Source organism: Phyllostomus hastatus, unplaced genomic scaffold (assembly GCF_019186645.2).
Source record: "Phyllostomus hastatus isolate PE091 unplaced genomic scaffold, TTU_PhHast_1.1 phas_scaffold_21, whole genome shotgun sequence".
Classification (NCBI taxonomy): Eukaryota; Metazoa; Chordata; class Mammalia; order Chiroptera; family Phyllostomidae; genus Phyllostomus; species Phyllostomus hastatus.
The window spans coordinates 2,880,942-2,899,720 of record NW_025334017.1 but is presented as its reverse complement, the minus strand read 5'-3'; the positions used below and the strand labels follow the sequence as shown (position 1 = coordinate 2,899,720).

The following is an 18,779-nucleotide window of genomic DNA, read 5'->3' as shown; positions in this document are numbered from 1 at the left end:
GAACCTCATTCAGTTTGAACTTCTGCGCGTGTACATAAATTCGGTCACCAGACACGGAAACATGACTGTGGAAGGATCTTGGCACAGTAAGCAATTAATACCACTTCTATATGCAAGTATCATCTTTGTATTTAGTTTTTGGTCACTTAAAATTTGCATTTTTAAATCCTATCACCAAGTTCAGTTTTTTAAAACTTCAATTGTCCTGGCTGATCATGCACCACTCTTTGTGCAACTGTTAAATTTCATTTAGTGTTTCTTCCAAACTATCTATTTTTGCCTATTTGTTGCTTGTGCTTTATTATTTTTAGTCATTTGTGGAATATAGTGATACATTGTGTTAATTTGGACAGTAGCGGTTTTTAAAAACCATATACTGACTGAAACGTGAGCCAGAGCTGACTGCTTTATTAAGCTAATATTGAATGTTAAAGAGTACATATTTTCAGGATCATTTATCTAGTAAGCAATACACATATATAGGCCAATATTTTTTTTAAAAAATAGAGCTTGGTCAACCTCTATACTACATATATTACAAGATATAGCACTTTCAAACAATCTAAACCTTTACAGAAACTTATAGGTTATGCCTTTTATTTTAAGACTTATTATGATTTGTTTCAAGTGCCATTAGATTATATATATGTAGGCCTTTGATATATAATGCTTTGTGTTCAAAAATGGTAGACGATATTTTAAACAGGTACATTTTTACAGTGTTTCTTATCAATTTGCTATATTGCACAGAATCAGTGTGTGTCTTTTCATAAGGTTTTACAATGGTTTATTTTTTACAAGGTTTACGTGTCTCAAAACACACTGTCTTCCTAGTATGTAAATTTAAAAATACCAGTTCACCCAAGTTGCTTCTAGCCTATTGAGATCCATGTAGCATTGGAGGAGATCTTTTAAACATTGAGTATTCTTCATTAGTAATGGCAAATGGTTATCTCTGACAAATGAGTGGCTAAGTTGACTTTGTCTTATTTTTCTCAGTGTCAGCAGTCACATTGACAACACAGATAGTTTGTACGATTACATAGATTCACATGAGTGTTATTGTGTAGTCTTGTGCTAAACACCTTTAAGAACTCCTTTTTGATCATATAAAACAAGATGCTACTGCCAACCAAAAGGCACGCTTAGATCACCCTTATCCCCTCCTTCAACATTATCAACCCTCTGAGGATGGAAGGCAGTGTCTTTTGATAAAGTTATCTAGCTCTAGAAATCACAGAACTATTGCTAATGTATAAAACACTTCATTATATAAGCTTCAGTGGTACAGATGAACAAGAATGAATGTTTATCTTCTCAGAAACACTCCTTCAGTTTTATGTTGGATCATGCTGCTAATGTAACTTGGGATACAACTCTTCATGGTGCTACAAACGTCTCTGTCTCATTCACTCGAATTTTTTTATCCATAGGAATAAAGAACTTCATTAGGTGTAAAGGTGTACAATATATTTTTATACTGACTTAATTTGTCATTAACAAACTTTTACACCACCCACCGCAATGTATTCATGTGCACTCGCAAAAGGAAATCTTGGACATGCAAATGTTACCAGAACAAACCCAGCTTTTGTCTACAAGGTGACTGTAACTCAAAAAGAAAAGTGTGCGTTATAATATAGTGTAGAGTGAAGAATGTGCTGTATGTTACTAACAGCCCTTTGAATTTAACAAAAACTGGGAATCCATTAGGAAATGGATTGCATCGTGCCTGAACGTAAGCTGGACTGCTGAAATTGTACTTTAAGCTAATGAAAAAGTGTTTGGACTAGAATTCTAAAAATTTTCTACTTAATGATAAAGTTTTGAGTCAAAACAGAAAAGAAAAAAATCTGCATTCCAGGCTGAATTTTGTATATTTTTATTACATTTAAAATCGCTATTCTGTGATATTGGGAATTCAAGTGGCTTATCATGTATATCATGTACTTAAAATGTATCCACAAACTACTGTTGTATTTGTATAAAATATAGACAAAGATCATACTTTTTGTGTGTGTATAAGCTCTGTAAAATAGCAGTCACATTATGAAGCTGCAGTGATACTACATTTTAAACATCCACATCCAAAGAAGCAGGCTATTTATTTGTCCAGTTGACCAGATATAAAATATAAATTTGCTGCTAATTAAACAATAGTACTGCAGCTTCTTGTGGCCTACAGTGTTATGTTTGCTGTAAGAAAAAGATATGTGAACTCCACAAAATATATGAATAAAATTACAGAATGGCTTTAGATAATGTAGATCTTCCTGAAATTTTAATAGATGATAAATTTCTATTTGGTATAATGTTTTTCTTCTTCACTTTGAATTTTCAATATTTTCTCATTTGATAAGTATTATACAAGTTTCTAATAGCTGCCTCTAAAACAACAGTTAGTTATTGAAATGAAATGTAAAATTCTGGGGCTTCTTTTTTGTTTTTGTTTTTCTAAAAACTTTTGTACGTTTAAAGGAAGGATAGAAATTGTAAATAAAAAAACTCAAAACATGATGCATCAAAACTTTAATCCAGTTGAGAATTCAAAAAGGAACCCAAAAGGGCTATCAGAAAGTATAAATTGATACTGTTTCTTGTTCGTGTGAGATAAAATTGGCACTAAGCATTCCTTTAACACTTACTGTCTCTGTCAGTACTCTAAATTGTCCTTTTAGAAGTTCTCCTGAACTGTTTGTCTAAAATTTTGCTGAAAACCCTCCCTTGACGATTCATGTAGACCAAAACAACAAACACACACATACTTCATCTAAAACTCCTAAATTTAACAGTAATGGAGCTTCAAGAAGATATTAATTCTGCAAATTCAATTAATCTATCCAGGAACAATCATAGGAATAATTTTTTTATGTATCTCATAGCACCATTTTCAGAATGATAGGGAAAATTCCTCCTTTATGTCTTCCTGTTTTAAGGCTCTCCAGCTTCCTGAGAGGTAAAGAAAATGAACAATAATTCTAATGTTGGCGGTTCCTCTCTTGATGTGCTTAATTCCAGCAAATCTAGAAGTATTTCTTTGTTAATTCTTAGCATTAACACAATACATTTTTATTTAAATTTGTGCATATGAAATATGTCAATGACTGACATACTGTGAAAAAATATGGGATTAATTCACTTAAGGCATTACCTACATTACAGAAGAGTAATTAGAAATGCGGTTTGCTTATTGCACCATAGACCCAGTGGGGCTGAAAGACTTTTCATTCATGTTATTGTCAAGAATGGAAAGTTCGTACCAATGTTAGTGGTTTACCATTAAGAGGAAGAGGAAGTTCAGTCTGGCTACAGACAGCTTGAGCTTTGCTATAACTTTTCCTTAAACACTTGTTTAGCAAACATTTCCCTTTTTTTCTCCCACTTTTCAATTTTTAAAAAATATTTATTTATTTTTAGAGAGAGGGGGAAGGGAAGGAGAGAGGGAGAGAAACATCAGTGTGTGGTTGTCTCTTGAATGCCCCATACTGGGGATCTGGCTTTCAACCCAGGCATGTGCCCTGACTGGGAATCGAACCAGAGACCATTTGGTTTATAGTCTGGCACTCCATCCACTGAGCCACACCAGCCAGGGCCCAACTTTCAATATTTCCTGTGATTAAGTTACAGTTGTCCCCATTTTCCCACCATTACTCCCCTGCCCTACCCATCCCTACATCCCAGGTTCAATCCTCCACACCCTGCCCCACCATCTTTGTCCATGGGTCCTTCATACATGTTACACTTGACCCTTCCCCTTCTTTCCCTGTTATTCCCTCCCCCTCTCCCCTCTGGTCTCTGTCAGTTGTTTATTTCCATGTTTCTGGTTCTGTTTTGCTCACTTGTTTGTTTTGTTGATTAGGTTCCACTTATAGGTGAGATTATATGGTATTTGTCTTAGCAAATATTTCTTAAGCAAACGCACCACTTTGTGCTAAGTCTTAGTGCTGTTCCAAAGAAACCAGCTTTATCAAAGGTTGTTTCCTGATCAAGCCTCCTAGTAAAGATGGCAGCATCAATGCAACTACAGACAAGTCTCAATGTTACATTGAGCCATACTGGATTACTCTTTTTGTAGATCAAAATGGTGAAATATTGGCAATTTTAGCCTAAAACTAAAACAAAACCCAGAGTATCTTGACTTCACCTCCATTTTATTCAACACAGGTCAATAATAAATCTTTCTACTCTGAAGATGTTTGACTCTTGGCTAGTGTAATGGTTAAAATTTTGTGTGTCAACTTGGCCAGGCCATGGTACTCAGACTAGGTGTCTTGTCTACTCAAACACCAGTCTGCATATTGCTGTGAAGATGGTTTTTAGATGTAATTAATATTTACAATCAGTTGACTTTAAAGAGATTACCCTCCATAGTGTGTGTGGGCCTCATCCAATCAGGTGAAGAAGACCTTAAGAGAAAAGATTGAGTTCTCCCAAGCAAGAGGGACTTCTGCTTCCAGACTGCCTTTGGGCTTAAGCTGCAACGATGACTGTACCCTGGGTGTTTGCTGGCCTGTCCTGCAGATTTTGGACTTGTCAACCACCATGATCATGGGAACCAATTTCTTAAATCTCTCTATATACAGGGTAGGACAGTAGGTTTACAGTTCATATGGAAAATAATAAGTAATAATACAAGAATAAACTTCCATGTACTTAACAACTGTAAGCCTGCTTTTGCCCCACTCTCTATGTACACATTCCATTGGTGTGGTTTCTCTGAATAACCCTGACTTATAATACAGCTAGTTTCAACTGTCATTCTTTAGAACTGCTGGTTTCACCCTGAAGGGAGTGGAAATATTTTTCCCTCTGATACACTTATGACAGAGAACATAAATTCCAAGGTGCTGAGTGCTTTCGAGAAGAAAGGGAAAAAGATCACAGCATCTAATGGAGATTGTATCCGTAAAGGAGTTCTCACAATCTCCTTTTCTATACCATCTGGCTGCCATTATTGCAGATGGAATTGGGTTTTCTCTTCTAATGAACAAGTTTTCTTTTAAAAAGAAATGTGAACAAGATAATCTTGCTTTACACAGTAGAGGCATACTTGAAATATAATCCAGTGTCTTTCATAAATGCACAAGTGGAGACATGTAAATTGAATCTTTTTGGAAAACAGGCATATAGTCCATGTACAGCTATACTTCAGCAAAGGCCCAGGGACTCTGAGGGGTTGAGGGTCAGAAGGGTGATGATTCCTCACATACTGTGAAAGTTTTCTGTTTCATGAATTAGCTTTTTTTTGGAAAGGGTTAACTTTTGGTTTATTCTATTTGTAATTTTAAAATTTTAATCATTTTCCTAGGGCCCCCCCCTTTCAGAGTGTTGTCAATGCAGTTGGTAATCCCATTGGAAAAATGTTGATAAACTGCTGTATTTCTAGAAGTACATAACTAATTTGTTATTAGTATTCATACACACCTGATGACAATTCTAAGACAGCTTCTGTAACCAGATTTTCATGCCCTAGGAATGTTCATTGTATAAGTAGGTTAATAGCCTAAGCCATGCCCCATTCAAGATTTTAAGGTATGTCAGCTTTTCCCACCTGAGAATGAATGATGATTAGTGTACACCCTTCTAAGTGTCTTGAGGACCATTTTGTTTAAAGACTTCAGGCAGAAGAGTTCAGCACATCCCCTCACTTCTAAGCTATCTTTTGTTGTAATAAACTGTACTACTAAAAATACAACTACTGTTGTATTTTTGGTCATAAATTCTTTCATGTAACATTTCAGTATTTATTCCCTAAGTAGTACCTTTACTGAGGGCTTCAAGTTAGTACTAGTCAATAACTATCTGCCAAACCATTTCCTTTTCCTTTATCATGTTCATATGAAGTCACTGTACCTTGTGCTTATCCATCACTTGGTCTTCAGTTGTCTTATTCTCCATCCTAAATGCTTTCTTTCTCTATTCCTGCCCATGAATTCCACAAACCAAAATTTTACCCATCCTCCAGCCCTTTTGTAGTGATAGCTCTTCTCTGGTCTCACTCCCTGAAAGGTAACTTATTTTGCCTGTGAACACTTATTATAGCTTATTAGATCTTTTTAGGGAAATCCATATTATATATTCATTATATGGTGTATATTATATATTCATTATATGGTGTATTATGTATTTCAAGGATATAGATTATTATATAATTATATATTGAGATAAGTTAATATATTTCAGGGACATATTATATATTAATGTATTGATATAGATATTATATATTATACATATTAACTCTTGTAAGCATTTGTCCACATAGTTCCCTGCATGTGGCAGATAATCAAAACCTATTTGTTGACCAAAGGGCAATGATAGCTCTTATCTTTCTCCACCATCTTAATATTTAGAATACATTTTAAAAAGGAAATACTCTTTCAAAATCTGACTCTAGAAAATTTTTTAAATAATAACTTTAGCATTTGGACTTTATTTGTTTTATATAACAAAGTGCTTTCACTACAATTGACCGAAACTGGAGAAACTTTTGAGAATTCTAATTCTTGTAACTTGGTGCTTCAGGAGCTCTTACCATAGGGTCTTTAGCTCTGTCTAATATTTCTACAAGTTGTGTGACTATTTAGATACAGGCATCATTAGATAGGGTTCTTAAGATTTTATTTAATCAAATACTATGATAACTTCTCATAACAGAAATCATTTTGAAATTTTCTTAAATCATATTTAAATTTTCCTTTTCTCCTTAGCAATTAGATCAGTGAATAAAAAGCCAATGAAGCCTGACTGGGTGGCTAAGTTGTTTGGAGCATTGTCCCATACACCAGAAGACTGCAGGTTCAATCCCCAGTTGGGGCACATACAGGAGGCAACTGAACAGTGTTTCTCTCTCACATTAATGTGTGTGTGTTTCTCTCTCCCCCTCCCCTCCCCTCTCTCTAAAATCAATGAACACATCCTTGGGTGAGGATTTTTTAAAAAGCCACTGAAGGGAAAGTTTTTGCTTATTCTGCAGAGACAGTGAAAATCAACTTGTCCTTTTATAAAAAACAAACTTTACAATTAAAAGAGACCTTTGAAGTTACCCCTCCACTTTTACAAATGAATGTAGGGCACCAAGGCTGCTTGCTGTCCGGGGGCACAGCGCTAAAACCAGGGCCCAGGTCTTAAGCTCTTTCTGCTTTCAGGTGTCTAAAGCTTTCCCAGTGGAACCAGCCCTATTTGAAGGGAGTGGCATAATCTAATATGCAAGCCTACACTCAGAAGTTTTTTAAAAGTCTCATGCTTTAACATTACAAATCTAGGAAGAGAATGAAAATTCTATGTCTGCCTCCCTTGTCATTATACAGATGAAGAAACTAAGGCTCAGAGTTTGTAACTTGGTAGAAATTATGGGATTTATACCAGGTCATTTGACTCCAGGATTTACCACTACAGTTTTAGGATTTCCAATATCCAGGCATCCAGAAGGGAGAAGAAAATAGGGGGTTGAGAGATGGCAAGACAGTACTTCCAAAATAACAGTTTTCCCTGAGCTCAAAGGTGGTTCAGTACTTGCCAGACAAGATTACCAAAAAAATGTCCTTTGCATCAAGACAATGAAAATAGCCCTGGCTGGTGTGACTCAGTGGATTGAGCACCAGTCTGTGAACTGAAAGGTGGCTGGTTTGATTCAGGGTCAGGGCACGTGTCTGGGTTGTGGGCCAGGTCCCCAGTTGGGGCAGTGGGAGAGGCAACTAATCTATATTTCTCTCACACGTCCCAGGAGCAAAATACATAAAATGATAACTCAGAAATATGAGGAGAATTTGATTAAGCAGGCTTACAGATTCAAACTGTTGGTGCAAGTAAGTATAACTTTGAGAGGGACACTAAACAGGACCAAACCCAGGGTGTGTCAGGAACAACCTTGAGCAAAATACATAAAACAGTAACTTAGAAATATGAGCAGAATTTGGGTAAGCCACAATCTTGGTTGAGAAAATTTGCAGGAATAATGAGGATAAATGAAAAACAAAAATGCCTACAATTTGAAAGAGAATCAGTGAGAACTGAGCCCAGGCACACCTGAAACACTTGCTGAGTGAGAAGTCATGGAGCCATATCCAATCAAGTTGTCAAACAAGTTCAAGCAAAATAGGAAGTCTGGCATGTAAGGATGCAGAAAGTAAGTTGTACTTTTTTATTTTTAAAAAATTACAAAAAAAAATAAACCCAGAGAGGCAAAAATGGAATCAATATGGACATCTCAAGAAAGCAGAAGGTAAATAAGGAAGTGGTGAACAATAATGCTAATAACTCATGGTTAAATCTGAATTGAAGTATTGATCATTTGCTAGTGACTAAGTATTTGAAAGAGATAAATCTAATATAATGTAGATGTACTCCATGGGTATATGGTAATCATAAAAGTGGTTAAAGCTTACAAATCAAGTTCTGATCACACATAATCATCCATGAAATGAGTAAAATAACACTGGAGACTTGGACCAGGAGCCATATAACAAGGTGATATGAAATGAAATTTGGAAAATCTAGTTTGGGGAAAAATTTAGGGGAAAAACAATACTAGAGAAAATCAACTTATAAAGAAACCTGGGAAGACCTCCAAATATCTCTGTTAGGAAGAAGATGGAAGGCAAAAATGACTAACATGCAGGCATCAAGATTAAATACACTGCAGGGTTGGAATCAAGCACAGCAAGTCTGATTTGGGGTACAGAATTTGATGCAAGTCTCACTCAGCACTCCCTGCCTGAGTATGATTCCCTGACAAACAGGATCCATTCATTTTTTTCCTTCATTCTACAAACATTGGTTGGGCACCTGCTGTGCATCAGGCATTATTCCAAGTGCTGAGCATACAGTATTGAACAAGACAAAGTTCCTATTCTCATGGCAGGTACATTCTGTTGAAATGAGTTCCCAAAGGGTGAAAGTAAGCCAGTTGGTTCCCTGCTCCTAGTCAGAATGATCCAAAGTATATTTTAAATCCTGCTAAGAAACCACACTTCTTTGTTTGCACCCAGTATATGGGATTGGGTGTCAATGATGGATAGTTCTCTGTCCACCAAACCACACCCCAGTCTCCACTTGTCCCCCACAAGTGCCACTTCAGAGCATGAGGAGGACCCTGTATGAATGGATGAAATGGAGATGCTGTGGGAGCGAGAGAGTGCACTCATGATGAAAACAGGAAAGAGCTGGAGAGGAAGCTACTCCATTCTTCCCTTATCCTCCCTCCCTGTGTCCACCCAACTGCAAGCAAAGATCCTGATAGGATTCTGGCTTACAGACTCAAACTGTTGGTACAAGTAAGTGTAACTTTGAGAGAGACACCTAATGACCAAACCCAGCGTGGGAGTGTCAGGAACAACCTTGATACAGTGTGAGTGTGGGGCAGCAGCAGAGGCACTGTGGGAAAGGAAGGTGTGGTTAAAAGCACATGGCACATATGGAAAGAAGGAACCTGTGAGTGTTTTAATAGGTATATTTGAAACTTTCATGAGACACAAAAATTGATAATGTGTTAAGTCACAAATAAATCAAATCCTTCCCCCAAGATAGTAAGATAATTCAAAGGATATGGCAGACTCTTGATTTTCCACAATTCCTCAAATTATGATCAATATTGCCAGATTACCTTCCAAATAGTAACAGCAATTTACATTTGTTTGCTTTTTTAAAAATTGTTGGTAAAGGTGATCATTTTTATATATTCTCTAAGTTGCTATTTATTTGAGTTTATTTTCCAGATGGATATTACTATCTTATTATCACTTCATCATTAGGATCTAGAAATATCCAAGGGATTTGGGGGGTATAAGAACTAGGCATATTATTATTGGTGCAAGTTCCCAGCTAAATAATTTATAAAGTGTACTAAACAAAATTTTTCAAGCAAATATTACTAATAAAACTCATCAAAATGTGTTAATGGTATCTAATGCATTAACATTAATCATTGATTACAAACATATTTAAATGTATTTGCTTAAATATTTAATAAGCATGCTAGTGATGGGCAATCTTTTTGTTTCCAGATCTTGACCACTGTGAACAATGCTTTAGGAAGCATCCATGATCATGTGTCATTAATTGGTCTATGGGACAGATTCTCAGAAGTGGAGTCACTAGGTTGAAGAGTATTTGAAATTTTAATTTTAAGGGATGTTGCCAGATTGTTTTACATGAATGTTTAATGTTCATTTTCTGTAACACTTCACATTCCTACAGCAATATGTAAAAACGCTATCCCCCACCTCCCCAAATCAGTAAGTAATACGCATTACATTTTTCTTGAGTTTTCCCTCTCTGGGGTGAGAGTAAAGAGCTATTTCTTTTCTTTCTTTTTTTTTTTAATCCTCACCCGAGGATATTTTTTTTCATTGCCTTTTTAGAGAGAGAAAAAGGGAGAGAGAAATACATCAATGTGAGAAAGAAACATCAATTGGTTGCCTCCTGTACATGGCCAGACTGAGAATCACGTGTGCCTCACACACGCCTGGACCAGCGATCAAACCCACAACCTCGGTATGTGTCCTGACCAGTAATCAAATGCACAACCTTTTGGTTATGGGATGACGCTCCAACCAACAGAGCCACATTGGCCAGGTGGTAAAGAGCTATTTCAATTGTGACTTTAATTGGTATTTCCCTGACTTACTAGTAAAATTGAACATTTTTTCACTTATATTGTGGCCAATTGCATTTTTTTCCTTGTCTGTGACTTGCTTATTTATATACCCTTTGCTCATTTTCACTAGATGTTGCTTTCAGCCAATCTATAAGTTTTCTTTGTATAATAGAGATATTAATTATTTGGCATCTGCATTATAAGCTTTTTGCGGTGACATGGTTTTTTCATGCCTTTGGTATCAAAAAATACCATTTTTAAAGTTTTAAATTTTATATAGTCATACATGAGTAAATTTTCTTCTATGGCTCTAGATTTCCAGTCTCTATTATATGGGAAAGAGTGTCAGGAATAGTATCACTGGATTGAGGACTATTTGTATCACCATTTCTTCCCAGATTTCATCGTAAGATTTTTATTGTTTTAATTTTTATATTTAAACTTCAGTCTATTTTTCATTAAGTGTGAGATGCTGTAAAATTTTAATGTCTTCTGGAAAAGTAGATGGTTGTGCTGGCATAACACTACAGACTATCTTCAATTAAATTCCACAATCATCATATATTGAATTCTTGTATGACCTGGGATGTAAATCTAGGCTGTTTATTCCACTGATCTCTTTACCCATTAGCACATAAATACTGTATTGATTTGCTTAAGATGACTTGAAGGTGTTAATGAGTATGGCAACTCTCCCCTCCAGTGTTCTTTTTCATGGTTTTCTCAGCTATTCTTTGCATTTGTTCCATGTAACTTGAAGATTACCTTATTGAATAATGGAAAAGAATTCTATTTTTCCTAATTCAATTATCATGGGAAATCACATTATATTTAGGTGTTATTTTTTGTTTGTTTTTAAGGATTATTTTTATGATTTACTTATTTTTTAGAGAAAAGGAAAGAGAGGAAGAGAGACATCAATATGCGAGAGAAACATCCATTGGCTGTCTCTTACATGCCCCCAACCAGGGTCCTGGCCCCCAACCCAGGCACGTGCCCCAACCTGGAATCGAACCAGCAACCCTTCAGTTCATAGGATGGCACTCAATCCACCAAGCCACATCATCCAGGCCTAGGTGTTAATTTTGAAAGAAGTAACATAATATAGATATATCATTGCATCCAAGAACATGGAAGACCTTTCCATTTTTTAAGATTTTGTTTAATGTCTTTTAATATTACAGATTATAAGTATTGCTCCTCAGTATGTATTATTGAAATTCCTATGTGTTTTAAAATTTATCTTCCCATTTCATACCTAGGATTTTCTTGTTAGAACATAAGAATGCAGTTTATTTATTTTAACATTTATTTCCTATCTACTTAACCAGTGGCACAATTATTCTTTTTCTTAATGTATTTCATTCATTATGCTACTACAGTTGTCCCATTTTCCTCCTTCACTCCCCTCCACCCTGCACACCCCATCCCACCCACATTCTCCCCCTTTAGTTCATTTCCATGTGTCATACTTATAAGTTCTTTAGCTTCTACATTTCCCATACTATTCTTACCCTCCCACTGTCTATTTTCTATCTACCATCTATGCTACTTATTCTCTGTAACTTTTCCCCCTCTCTACCCCTCCAACTCTCCTGTTGCTAACTCTCCATGTGATCTCCATTTCTGTGGTCCTCTCCCTGTTCTAGTTGTTTGCTTAGTTTGTTTTTGTTTTAGTTTTAGGTGTGGTTGATAATAATTATGAGTTTGCTGTCATTTTACTGTACATGATTTTTATCTTCTTTTTCTTAGATAAGTCCCTTTAACATTTCATAAAACAAGGGCTTGGTAATGATGAAATCCTTTAGCTTGACCCTATCTGAGAAGCACTTATCTGCCCTTCCATTCTAAATGAAAGCTTTGCTGGATAGAGTAATCTTGGATGTAGGTCCTTGCCTTTCATGACTTGGAATACTTTTGCCTGCCCCTTCTTGCCTGCAAGGTCTCTTTTGAGAAATCAGCTGACAGTCTTATGGGCGGGCACTCCTTTGTAGGTAACTGTCTCCTTTTGTCTTGCTGCTTTTAAGGTTCTCCCCTTATCTTTAATTTTGGCTAATGTAATTATGATGTGCCCTGGTGTGTGCTTCCTTGGGTCCCACTTCTTTGGGTCTCTCTGAGCTTCCTGGACTTCCTGGAAGTCTATTTCCTTTGCCAGATTGGGAAAGTTCTCCTTCATTATCTGTTCCAATATCTTTTCCACTTGTTGCTCTTCCTTTTCTCCTTCTGGTACCCCTATAATTTGGATGTTGGGACATTTAAAGATGTTCTGGGGATTCCTAAGCCTCTCATTTTTTTAAATTCTTGTCTCTTCTTTTCTGATTGGATGTTTCTTTCTTCCTTCTGGTCCGTTCCATTGATTTGAGTCCCAGTTTCCTTCCCATCACTATTGGTTCCTTGTACATTCTCCTTATTTCACTTAGTGTAGCCTTCATTTTTTCATCTAATTTGTGACCAAATTCAACCAATTCTGTGAGCATCTTGATCACCAGTGCTTTGAACTGTGCATCTGATGGGTTGGCTATATCTTTGTGGCTTAGTTGTATTTTTTCTGGAGCTTTGAGCTGTTCTTTCATTTTGGCCATTTTTTTGTTTTGACACGCCTGTTACATAGTGAAGGGTGGAGGCTTAGGTGTTCACCAGGGCGGGGCAACCCAGTCACTAGGTTGTGACCATGTGTGTGGGGCAGAGTCAGAGAGGGAACAATGGCACTTGCTCCACTCTCTGCTGGATTTCAGTCACTCCTTCACTTCCCCCAAGCAAATTGGGCCCTTCTGGTGCTGATTCCTGGGTGGGTTGGCTTGTGTACATTCTAGGACCCTGTGGGTCTCTCTAATGAACTCTCCTGTGAGGCTGGGAGTTTCTCCCAGCACCTCAACCCCCACAGGTGTTTTTTTAATTGGTGTTTTGAGGCTTTATTTCCCCATGCTTGGACCCTGGGTTTCGAGGTCTGTCTTGCTCCCCAGTCTCACTTGGCTTATCTTTGAGCGAATGTGGGACTGCCCGGCTGGCCAGCCGCCAAGAATAATCTTGGCTGGAAGTCTGATTATTCTTACTGGTTGATTTTTTCCTCTATTCTCTGGGGCTTACCAAAATGTCCATTCATATCATCAGCAAAAAAGATGCTTTTATGTAATATCTAATGTCTATGCCAGTCACTTCATGTTCTTACATTTACTAAAATCTTCAAGAAAATATTAAATAGGACTTCCGGCCAAGATGGAGGCATAAGTGGACACACTGTGCTTCCTTGCACAACCAAAATTAAGGACAATAAAACTTTAGAAACAAAAAAAAACAACCAGAACAGAAAGAAAATTGAACTGTATGGAAGTCCTGACAAACATTCATCCAGACTGGTAAGAGGGGCAGAGTCAGCCGCCAGCAGAGAGGGGTCGCAGCAGGAAAAAGTGGTGGCTAGCAGACGGGGTACACAGGGCACAGGCAGTGGCTAGCAGACCCCAGTGGCAGACCCTGGGCACAGGCGGGGGGAGGCAATGAACACACCCAGTGAGACGCACAAGGCAGCTGGCTGTCCACAGTCACACATTCATGCACATATAAACCAGGTGAAAACGGGCATTAAGACAGACCTCGCAACCCAGGGCCCCAGCGCTGGGGAACAAAGCCTAAAAGCACTGATTGAAAACACCTGTGGGTGTGGAGGTGTCTGGAGAGACTCCCAGCCTCACAGAAAAGTTCGTTGGAGAGACCCACAGGGTCCTAGAATGTACACAAGCCAACCCACCCAGGAATCAGCACCAGAAGGGCCCAATTTGCTGTGGGAAGCTGCAGAGGGGACTGAAATCCAGCAGAGAGTGGAGCAAGTGCCATTGTTCCCTCTCTGACCCCACCCCCACATACATCATCACAAGCCAGTGACTGGGTTGCCACACCCTGGTGAACACCTAAGCCTCCACCCCTCACCATGTAACAGGTGTGACCAGACCAAAAAAATAAAAATGGCTCAAAGGGAAGAACAAACCAAAGCCCCAGAGCCAATACTTTTAAGCGACCAAGAGACAGCCAACCTATCAGATGCACAGTTCAAAGCACTGGTGATCAGGATGCTCACAAAATTGGCTGAATTTGGTCACAAATTAGATGAAAAGATGAAGGCTACACTAAGTGAAATGAAGAAAAATGCACAGGGAACCAATAGTGATGGAAAGGAAACTGAGTCTGAAATCAGTGGAGTAGACCAGAAGGAAGAATAAACATACAATCAGAAAAGAATTAAGAAAGAAAAATTCAAAAAAATGAGGAGAGGCTTAGGACATCTCTTCACCTCCAGGACATCTTTAAATGTTCCAACATCCGAATTATAGGGGTACCAGAAGGAGAAGAGAAGGAGCAACAGGTAGAAAAGTTTTTTGAACAAACAGTAAAGGAGAACTTCCCCAATCTGGCAAAGGAAATAGACTTCCAGGAAGTCCAGGAAGCTCAGAGAGTCCCAAAGAAGTGGGACCCAAAAAGGAACACACCAAGGCACATCATAATTACATTAGCCAAGGTAAAAATGAAGGAGAAAATCCTAGAAGCAGCAAGAGAAAAGGAGAGTTACCTACAAAGGAGTTCCCATCAGACTGTCAGCTGATTTCTCAAAAGAAGCCTTACAGGCAACAAGAGGCAGGCAAGAAGTATTCCAAGTCGTAAAACACAAGGGCCTACATTCCAGATTGCTCTATCCAGCAAAGCTTTCATTTAGAATGGAAGGGCAGATAAAGTGCTTCTCAGATAAGGTCAAGTTAAAGGAGTTCATCATTACCAAGCCCTTATTATATGAAATGTTAAAGGGACTTATCTAAGAAAAAGAAGATAAAAAATATGAACAGTAAAAAGACAGCAAACTCACAGTAACAACCACACCTACAACAAAAACAAACTAAGCAAACAACTAGAACAGGGAGAGAACCACAGAAATGCAAATCACATGGAGGGATAGCAACAGGGGAGTGGGAGGGGTAGAGAGGGGGAAAAGTAACAGAGAATAAGTAGCATAGATGGTAGATAGAAAATAGACAGTGGGAGGGTAAGAATAGTATGGGAAATGTAGAAGCTAAAGAACTTCTGACACATGGAATGAACTGAAGGGGGAGAATGTGGGTGGGATGGGGTGTGCAGGATGGAGGGGAATGAAGGGGAGGAAATGGGACAACTGTAATAGCATAGTCAAATATATTTAAAAAAGAAAAAAATAATGGTGCTGTGCATTGTTTTCTCATTTCTGGTATTAATGACAATGGCTTTAGTGACTTGATATTTAAGATATTTGCTGATAGTTTGAGGGAACTCAGGGCATTTCTCCTACAAACTAGTCTATTCCTCAAGAATGTTATAGGCTCTGGTCAGGTAGCTCAGTTGGTTAGAGCGCCGTTACCATGCACAAAGGTTGCAGGTTTGATCCCTGGTCAGGGCACATATAAGAAGCCACCAATGAATGCATAAATAAATGGAACAACAAATCAGTGTTTCTCTCTCCCTCTCTCTCCCCCCTCTTCCTCTTTCTCTAAAACCAGTCTTAAAATAATAACCTTATATTCTGTAAACACTAGGCACAGAAATAAGGGGGGTTATCATCAGGAAGAGCCAGAACTAGTAGAGGCAGTCCATGCAGCCTAACTGCTCAGACATGGCCAGGTGGGCTTGGCCATGGAACCACGGCAGGGCAGTCTCTCCTTGCCCACCAGTTTCTCCTTCCAGTCTCTGTCTCCAAGATCCTCCCTATAAGGCATCTGAGGACTTGGAGGTGCACTTCAGGCCTTACAGGAGTGCAGATGGACAGCTCCTTCTGGGACCCCTCATGTGTTTTCTCTGTGCCTGATGGCAGGCTCCTGGCACATGTCTACTTCCTCTACCAGGGAGCTCACACTTCCCTCCACCTGGCCCCTAGGACAGCCTGTCCGCATTAACTTTCTTAGACATATTCAGTGAGCTTCCCTAGCCATGCTCTTCGCTGTGGGAAGAGGACACAAAGTCGCCCAGCCAACAGTGGACCTACCCCAACTAAGGGGCAGTATCAGTGTGGCACCTGCATCATGCCTGTCCTGTGAGGGAAACGCTCTAAGCAGAACACACAGTCATGTTCATTCCATTTAAGAATTAATAAGTTTACTGAGAACTAAGGAGTGCCTTTTCAATGTATTATGTCCATAGTGTTTTCTCCTTTAGTTTACTGATACATTTTCATCTTATATTGAAATACTTTTGAATTTCTGGAATAATCCCTGCTTACTCACTCATACTTTACTGGATTCCATTTACTAATATTGTGTTAAACTTTTGATTGGTACATATTTTCCTTTTTACTGAATTTATTAGCTTTTCAAATTCTAGTTATTCTGACTTCAGAAAGATTGGTAGGAGTGTTCCTAGGATGTGGCTAGGATGTGGGCTCTCAGTCCTTGAGTTCAGCAAAGAAAGAATTCAGAGTCAAGACCTCTAATGCAAGAGTGATTATGTTCAGCATACAAAACAGAAGTACACTAGAGAAGATTCGAATGGGCTGCTCAGAGATCTGCCTTAGCTTTTTAGAGAGAAAGTCACAAAGGCAGAAGAAGTGAACCAAGCATGCTGCTTAGACTTGGGAAATAATAGTTGCAGAGGTAAAAGAAGGACCCTACAGCTTAGGATAAAGAAAGCAAAGATACACATCTGAAGAAGGAAGGCACAGGCATGCTTGAGCAGAGGTGTCCAACCCTCGGCCCAGGATGGCTATGAATGCAGCCCAACACAAGATCATAAATTTACTCAAAAACTTCTTTTGGTTCATCAGTTTCCATTAGTGTTTGTGTATTTAATGTATGGGCCAAGACATTTCCTTTTCCAGTGTGGCCCAGAGATGCCAAAAGGTTGGACACCCCTGCAAGAGAGAGAGCACACTGAGTCCTTTGTCTTAAGGGTTTTTTATGTTTTGTAAAGGCAGGAATTTTAGGAAAGTCTCAGGGGAGGATCTCAACAGAATATTCATCAGCTTTCCAGGTATGTCATTTAATAAGCTTGTTCATCAAAATGAGAGTATAGGGCCAGGGTCATGGTTTCTATTCATTGGTCAGCACTAGGGAAGGAGGTCATTGGTAATTGCATCTGGTCCTGATGTCAGTCATAGCATCACTACAGCTGGTTTTGCTGCTTTTCTGGACCAGGAGCTGAAACACAGCTGAGGCAGAGGTTGACCAAAACTCTGTCTGTGATCAAAAGACCCAAGGCTTCATTCCTCAGATAATGTGATGCTGATCAGAGCCTTGAGGGCTTAATGCTTAAGGGAGTGGTTGTGCAAAGGTGAAGGAGGCCAGTGAATCAGGGTGCTGGATGAGGCCAGTTTGAATCAGCTCTCTATCTCAGTTTCCCTTTCCCACTTGCCAAGGAATGTTCCTGGCTTCTTACTATCCTGCCTCTGGAGGAGAATGGGGGCTCATCTTTCCCCCATTCAAGAATAGTGTTAACTATCAGATTCAATGCTGCTCTGTGAAGAGTGGGTGCTGCTTGAGGCACCCATTCCTCTGGTCAGTTTCTGTTGGCCTTCCCATCTTCACTTGAGCAATTGCTCACTTCAAGTGCTCCAGTCATTCTTGGATCAATTTTGGTAGTTGGAATTGCCAGGAAATCATCCATTTCCTGTAGATGTTCACATTCAAGTTGCGATAGGACCCACATGTTGTAGCTCTTTTATGATGCTCATTATCTCCTGGGAAGCAACTTTCAGTAGGCAGCCCTCCCTTTCATCCTTTTACTCTAGCCTCACCAAGTTGACACATCAAAAACCATACAGTTTGCTGGTGATGTTGTCAATCTTTCTTTGCTTGCTTTGATTTTGTGTGTGCATGACACCTTACTGTTGACTTTTAATGTTTTATTTAATCTAATAGTCTGTCTTTTAATGGGCTGATTTAGTTCATTCATATTTAGACTGTGAGTCTGTTGGGATAGTTATTAATTCCACTTTTCCCCCTTGTTAACTTCAAATTTCCTTTGTGTGTTTTCATCTGATTAATCATTACTGTCTTATTGTCTCTGCTTTATGAATCAATCACACATAATTCTCTTTTCATTTGTAGACAAAAATTGAGGCAGGATAGTAAGAAGCTAGGGAAATTCCTGGGCAGGTGGAATGGCAAACAGAGATAAGATAATTAAACAAGACCAAATTATTTAAACAGCTTATGGCCAGCTAGTGAATTGCAAGATC

General features: G+C 38.5%; 1 protein-coding gene across 1 annotated transcript in view; it reads left to right on the top strand.

Annotated features, from left to right (window-relative positions):
* Positions 1-18,779, top strand: part of PLAG1 (PLAG1 zinc finger) — a 79,689-nt gene that overhangs the window by 44,263 nt on the left and 16,647 nt on the right. Inside the window, exon 4 of the transcript XR_006788201.1 lies at positions 10,359-10,491. The gene's annotated coding sequence lies outside the window, so the exon portion shown is untranslated. The remainder of the gene's footprint in view (positions 1-10,358; positions 10,492-18,779) is intronic.